General features: G+C 38.4%; 1 long non-coding RNA gene across 1 annotated transcript in view; it reads left to right on the plus strand.

Annotated features, from left to right (window-relative positions):
• The first annotated feature begins 1,768 nt into the window (after nt 1–1,768).
• LOC135110753 (uncharacterized) overlaps nt 1,769–7,500 on the plus strand; it is a 73,569-nt gene continuing 67,837 nt past the window's right edge. Inside the window, exon 1 of the long non-coding RNA XR_010273405.1 lies at nt 1,769–2,028. This is a non-coding gene — a long non-coding RNA (uncharacterized LOC135110753). The remainder of the gene's footprint in view (nt 2,029–7,500) is intronic.

The raw sequence follows: 7,500 nt of genomic DNA on the forward strand, positions 1-7,500 counted from the left end.
TCCGGGACTCGATCGTCAGTCATTCGTTATTTTTATCGCGTCCGGAACCAGCGGAACGAAGGCCAGGACGCGGCGAGGAGGAGGAGGAGGAGGAGGAAGAGGAAGAGGAAGAGGAAGAGGAGGAGAAAGAAGGAGAGGTGATATAAGTAACGTAGGAAAGTGTAAAGAAGAAACCAAAGAGGTACATAACGTAGATGATTGGAGAGGAGAAGGAAAGGAAAATACAAAGAATAATGAAAACTAGACATGAAGGAAAGGCAGAGACAAGGAAGGACGAAGGAAGACGATGCAAAGAATCGCGAGGACTGGAGGAATGAAAGAAGGAAGGAGGAAAGAGAATACGTGTAGAGAACTCTGGAGAGGAAAGTAGGAAAGTGTAGATAACGTAGAGAACATAGAGAGGTGTGGACGAGAAGAAAGGAGAACATGTAAAGAATGGAGAGAACTGGAAAGAAGGGAGAAATGTTCAGACTATACAGAACTTTGGAAAGAAAGGAAGGAAAAATCTACATGGAAGAAGGAAAGGGAAAAGTACAAAAAGATAGGGAAGAAAAAGGAAAGAAGGAAGAGGTAAGGATAATGCAGAACTGGGAAGAGGAAGGAAGCAAGAGGTACAGAATATAGAGATGGAGAGAAGGAAGGGAAGATGTTTAAAAAATATAACAGATTGTTTAGAAGGTAGACAACAAAAAAAAGATCCATAAAATAAAGATTAAGAATAAGGAATAGCTATAAACGAAATAATCAAGTATTTTAGTTAGGGACCTTCAGTAGATTCTAAAATGATCTAGGAAATGTTCTTTAATAGCTGCTGAAAGGGTTAAGGAAAAGACTTTCATTTGTTTTAGTTTTTATTTTCTTCCGTTTAAGTTAATATTTTGCTATATCTGCTACATCTTGTACTGTCCTGTCTCTGTCTTGTAGTTAGTTAGTAGTAGTTACCAGCTTTACAAGGACCTAAAGTCTGTTGCTGTTTGGCTTTCCTTTATATTCCTTTGTATTTGTTAATGATTGTACCATACAGGAGAGAGCAAAGAACTTAAGGAAAGTGAAGTGAACCCTAAGGAAAACACACACACACACACACACACACACACATATATATATATATATATATATATATATATATATATATATATATATATATATATATATATATATATATATATATATATATATATATATATATATATATATATATATATATATATAAATCTGGTAAAAGTAAATGGTTTGTATCCTTCATTCGTCTCTTTTCCTCTCTTTTTCTGTCTGTCTCTCCGCCTCTCTCGTTTTCATTTTACCTTCACTGAGGCTTGTAATTTCCTCGCCAAGTGTTGATGATTGAGCGTAACAATGACTGACTGAACCTTCGTTGCCCGTGATCATGTGACAGACAAACTCATTCTTATTTCTTCACATCCTCCCTCCGCCTCCTCTTAGCCTTTATACAAATATACATACACATACACGGATATACACATAATGCAAAAAAAAAATATGCCCAACAAATAGTTATAATAATAATAATAATAATAATAATAATAATAATAATAATAATAATGATTAAGGTAAGGTATAGAGAAATTAATGCAAGTATTAACGACTGAATATCAAATATCAGCTCCTCTTCTTCCTCCTCCTCCTCCTCTTCTTCTTCTTCTTCTTCTGCTTCTTCTTTCGCCGGAGATGTAAGTATGGACACATGAACCTGAGAATAAATAAAAAATAAAAAAACGAAATAACAAACAAAACATACCAATCTCTCTCTCTCTCTCTCTCTCTCTCTCTCTCTCTCTCTCTCTCTCTCTCTCTCTCTCTCTCTCTCTCTCTCTCTCTCTCTCTCTCATTTTTTTGCAGCGGAACGTGGGGCCGATTCCGAACCGCCGCAACCGAATCGGAACCGCTTGCTCCCCCATCGAGAGTGCAAGAAGTATAGATGACTGAAGCGAAGTATAGATGACTGAACCCCCGCGTCCCACCAGTCATTACCGGTTGTGACGTGCCCGCCCCGTCCACCAATCACAGGTGAGAAATTATTCATCAGAGACAGGTGAGGGGAAGGGCAGCTCGGGTCAGGCCAGGTGTGTGTGTGTCCGTGTGTGTGTGTGTGTGTGTGTGTGTGTGTGTGTGTGTGTGTGTGTGTGTGTGTGTGTGTGTGTGTGTGTGTGAGTATGTTTTGTCTTTTTTTTGTTGTTATTTTCTTATCTATGTATCTTTTTTCTGATTAAGTTATTTTTCTTTGTTTATTTGTTTTTTTCTCATACTTTTCTTCCTTTCTTTCTTTCTCTCCTTTGTCTTTCTTTACTTTTCATTCATAATCTCTCTCAATATTCTTTTCTAATTTTGTCATCATCATAATCACGATTTTATCCACCACCACCACCACAACCAGCGTCATCACTATCACCATCATCGTGTGTGTGTGTGTGTGTGTGTGTGTGTGTGTGTGTGTGTGTATCTGTGATTGCCCTTGAACAAATAATAATAATAACTAACATCTTGAAATACACACAGACACACACACACACACACACACACACACACACACACACACACACACACACACACACACAGTTACATTAGAAGGAAAAACGTTGAAATAAACTAAACTCAGGAAATTTAAGGAAAAAGAAAAAAAAAAGAAATAGAAAAGGAACATAGATTATTGTTCTTAATGTACAAAAAGTAATAAATGTAGGAAAGGTGTAGCGGAAGTGAGGCTAATATACCTGAGAGAGAGAGAGAGAGAGAGAGAGAGAGAGAGAGAGAGAGAGAGAGAGAGAGAGAGAGAGAGAGAGGTTACGTTACCAGAACACGAGGAAAAAAAGAAAAAAATGTTAAGTGTTGCGAAAATGAAAAAAAAAAAATGTTTACAAAATGGTCATATTTGGATGAGAAATTGTTTTGGGAAGAGAATAATGGACTCAGAAAGGCGGGGAAAAAAGTTTGTATATATATTTAGAGAACAAATAGTTGGGGCAGAACGAGGGGGAAAAAAGTCATACAGTTTACAGGTAACAAAAAGTCATCCACACGTAATTGGGGAAAGAAAGTTATGATAAATTTCTCTCCTTTTATGGGTGTGGGAAAAAAAAAATAAAATAAAATACAGATGAAAAAAAAAAAGATTAACTCATTATTCGAGGGGAAAAATATACTTAACTTCAATGGATAATCAACATAACTGCAAATAATTGATAAAATAGTGAAGAACAAGTAATAATAAAAGAAGGAAATGAAGAAAGAGAAGAAAGAATGAGAGAAACGATGAAATGGATAGGGAAAGATGAGGATGATGGGGGAATAAATGAGTAAATGAAATGACGAAAGACAATAACGATAAAAGAAAAAAATTAAGTAGAAAGAAAAGATAGAAAAGACAGAACGAAAGTAGAACAAGAACAATGAAGAATAAATGGAAAATATTCATAAGAAGTGAAAGAAAGGAAAGGGGCAATAAAGACAGGAAATGGAAAACGAGATGATCAGATGGTAAAAAGGAAAAAAAAAAGGAAATGTAGAGGAAAAGGGAAAAGTGAAGGAAGAAAAAGGGAAATTGAAAGTGAGGAGAAAAGAAATGTTTAAGAAAAGGGAAAAAAAGAGGAAGAACGGGAAAAAATGGAAGTAAAAAGAACCAGGAAAAGAAAGAGGGAAAAAGGTAAGAAAACGGAGAAAAACCAGAAAACCGGTCAGAAAAGGAAGAAGGGAAAATAAATAGGTATGAGAAAAAGGAAAAAAAGAAATTAAAAAACGGAAAAAAGAGGGAAAGAAATATATGGAAAGGGAGATAACAGAAAGAAGGGAAGAAGAGGAGTGAGAAAAGGAAGAAAGGAAGAGGAAGAACACAGACGAACAGAAGTGAGGGGAAGGAAATAAGGAAAGGAAAGTAAAGAGAAAAAAGAAGACCAATGATGAAAGAAAGAAGAGGAGAGGAAGAACAGTGAGAAAAAGGAAGAGGAGAAGGGAAGTAACAGAAAAGAAGGAAGGAAAAGCTAGCAGCGAGAAAAGGGAAAAAGGAAGGGAAATAGCATTGAGGAGAGGAAAGAAGGAGAGGGAAATCAGGAAAGGGAAGTAAGGGGAGGGAAATGAGGGGAAGGGAAATAAGGGAAGAGAAGTAAGAGGAAAGAAATGGGAAGAAAATTGGCAGCGAGAAAAGGAAGAAAGGAAGGAAAAGACTTGTAAGAAGAGGGAAGAAGGGAAGGGAAATAAGAGAAGGGAAAAGAGGGAAAGAAAGAGAAGAGAAGAGAAAAAAGGAAGAGAAGTGAAAATAAAGAAGGGGAGAAAGTTGGCAGCAAGAAAAGGGAGAAATGAAGGGAAAGAGCAGTGTAGAGAGGAAAGAAGAGGAGGAAAATAAGGGAGGGGAAGGAAGGGGAAGGGGAGAGAAGTGAAAAGAAAGAAGGGGAGAAAGTTGGCAGCAAGAAAGGGGAGAAATGAAGGGAAAGAGCAGTGAAGAGAGGAAAGAAGGGGAGGAAAATAAGGAAGGGGAAGTGAGGGGGAAGGAAGGGGAAGGGGAGACAAGTGAAAAGAAAGAAGGGGAGAAAGTTGGCAGCGAGAAAAGGGAGAAATGAAGGGAAAGAGAAGTGAAGAGAGGAAAGAAGGGGAGGAAAATAAGGGAAGGGAAGTGAGGGGAAGGAAGGGGAAGGGGAAGGGGAGGGGGGATGAGAGCTAATGTCTCGCTCAACATTTTTCATGACATGCAAATGAGCCGTTCTCGCTCGGGATACCAGACACTGATTTTCTCTCTCTCTCTCTCTCTCTCTCTCTCTCTCTCTCTCTCTCTCTCTCTCTCTCTCTCTCTCTCTCAGATTAAGGATATTCATATATTATTTGCAATTTTGTTATTTTTTTCCATGTTAGTCTATCGAGATTTTTCCTCCTCTTCTCCCCCTCCCCTCCCCTCCCCTCCCCCTCCCCTCCCCGTGTGTTATTACTGATCATTATTATTTTTTTTTTCCCTGCCGCTCCCGAAAAGTTGTCATTTCCTCGTGTGATGTGATCGTTTCCAAAAGTTTGTGTCGTTTATTTGTTTGGATATGTTTATATTTATTTATTTATTTATTTAAAGAGAGAGAGAGAGAGAGAGAGAGAGAGAGAGAGAGAGAGAGAGAGAGAGAGAGAGAGAGAGAGAGAGAGAGAGAGACTTGTATTAGTATGAGTATTATCACACGTTGGGTATGTTTTTATTATTGTATGTGTGTGTGTGTGTGTGTGTGTGTGTGTGTGTGTGTGTGTGTGTTCTCTTTTTCTATCTTATTTTTTTTTCACTTTAATTTTCTTTCACTCAAATATTACTTATGTCATCTTGTTTCTTTTTTCTCTCATGATATACAAGTAGTAGTAGTAGTAGTAGTAGTAGTAGTAGTAGTTGTTGTAGTAGTAGTAGTAGTGGTAGTAGTTGTAGTAGTAACTGTTGTTGTTGTTGTTGCTGTTGTAACTTTGAATTTCTTTACGCTTTCTTGACTTCAGTTACTCACTAAATAAATAAGAAAACAAAGAAATATAAACGAAAGAAAAATAACAATAACAAATCGCAAATATAAAACGAAACACGGTAAAAAAAAAAAAAAAGAACTTCATAGACATTCATACGCAAAAGAAAACTATAAAAAAAAAGGAAAACTAAATAAAAAAAACGTTACACACTGAATAATAAATACAAATAAACAAATAAAATATAAACGAGAGAAAAAAAAACCGTAACAAAATCACAAATATAAAACAAATAAAACAACAACAACAACAACAACAACTTTCAGAGACAAATTAAAACTAAAGAAAAAAATTAAACTTGAAAAAAAAATATGAAAAAAATAAAAATATATCTTTATCCCCAATACTGTTTATTTCACTTATTTTATTAACTTATTTATTTATCTATTTTATTTCATCTTTTTTTTTTTTTTTTTGTGTGTATAATTGAGAGGGAGGAATACATGGAATCGAACTCAATTTAAGAGACAAGAGAGCATCGGGAGGGGAATAAAAGCATCTTGTAGGGGAGTGGGGGGAAGGGACGTAACTCAAAGGGCATAATGCATAGAGAGAGAGAGAGAGAGAGAGAGAGAGAGAGAGAGAGAGAGAGAGAGAGAGAGAGAGAGAGAGACTTGCCATTTAACCCCTGGAACAATCTAAGGTTTCCTCCACCCCTCCCTTTCCCCTCTTCCCTTTTTCTCTCCCTTCCTATTCCTCTCCCCTCTCCCTCCCCTCCCCCTCCATCATCATGTTTTCCTTTCCTCCTTTGCTACTTTCACCTTTTCTACACCTAAAATTAATCCCATTCTTTCTAACCATTTATTTATTTTTTTATTTTCTTTCTTCCCTTTATTTTCTCTCACTCACCTCCTTCTCCATAAAACTCTCTCTCCTCCCTGTTCTTTCCTTCTATTCCCTATGTATCTCCTCCCCTCTTCCTTCCCTTCTTTCCTTCCATCTTTTTCCTCCCTCATCTCCTGTTCTTTCCTTCCTTCCCTCTATCTTTTTCTCTATCATTCTCTCTCTCCTTCCCTCCCTTTCCTTCCACTTTTATCCCTCCCTCATTCCCTTCCATCCTTCCCTATCCTCTTTCCATCTTTCTCCTCTCCTCATGTCCTCTTCTTCCTTCCCTCCTTCCTCCTTTTTCCTTCCTTCCTTCCTTCCTGCCTTCCTTCCTTAAAACTATCTTCTAACTTCCCATCCTTTCCACCTCCTCCTTCACTCATTTCCTTCCTTCTTTTCTTCCTTCCTTCTTTCCCCCCTCATCACCTCCCTCCTCCTTCCCCCCACTTACCTCTCACTACCCATTCCTTCCCCTCTCCTCACTACTCCGTTAACTCCATTCCCTCTCTACTTCATTCACTCTAACCCCAACTCCCCATCCCCCTCCCCCAATCCCCTCTCCCTCCCCCTCCTTCTCCCCCCATGGCGCTAAAACAACTTCGGTAAACAAAAGTGAATCTCCTTTCTTCATACAAGACGAGAGAGAGAGAGAGAGAGAGAGAGAGAGAGAGAGAGAGAGAGAGAGAGAGAGAGAGAGAGAGAGAGAGAGAGAGAGAGAGAGACTATATAAGAAGAGAATGGAAGAGAGGAAGTTAAGAGAGATGCGATCCTATTTCCTCCTCCTCCTCCTCCTCCTCCTCCTGGAAGCTTCATATAACTGAGGAGGAGGAGGAGGATGGGGAGGAGAGGGAATAGGAGAGGAGGTTGGGAGGGGAAATGGAATAAGTGAAAGGGGAGATGAGGTGAAGTGGGGAGAGGGAGGAAGAGGAGGAGGAGGAGCAGGAGGAAGGTGGAAGAGGAAGAGGAAGAAGGGAGAGAAAAGGGGGGCGAAGTGTAATGATGGCAGGAACTGAGGCGAGAGAGAGAGAGAGAGAGAGAGAGAGAGAGAGAGAGAGAGAGAGAGAGAGAGAGAGAGAGAGAGAGAGAGAGAGAGCATTGAGTACTAAAAAATAAAACGCACAAAAAAATCCTGAGGGAACAAAGAAAATCTAAATAAATAAAAAAAACGAGACAAAAAAAAAA

This window comes from Scylla paramamosain, chromosome 20 (genome assembly GCF_035594125.1).
Source record: "Scylla paramamosain isolate STU-SP2022 chromosome 20, ASM3559412v1, whole genome shotgun sequence".
NCBI lineage: Eukaryota > Metazoa > Arthropoda > Malacostraca > Decapoda > Portunidae > Scylla > Scylla paramamosain.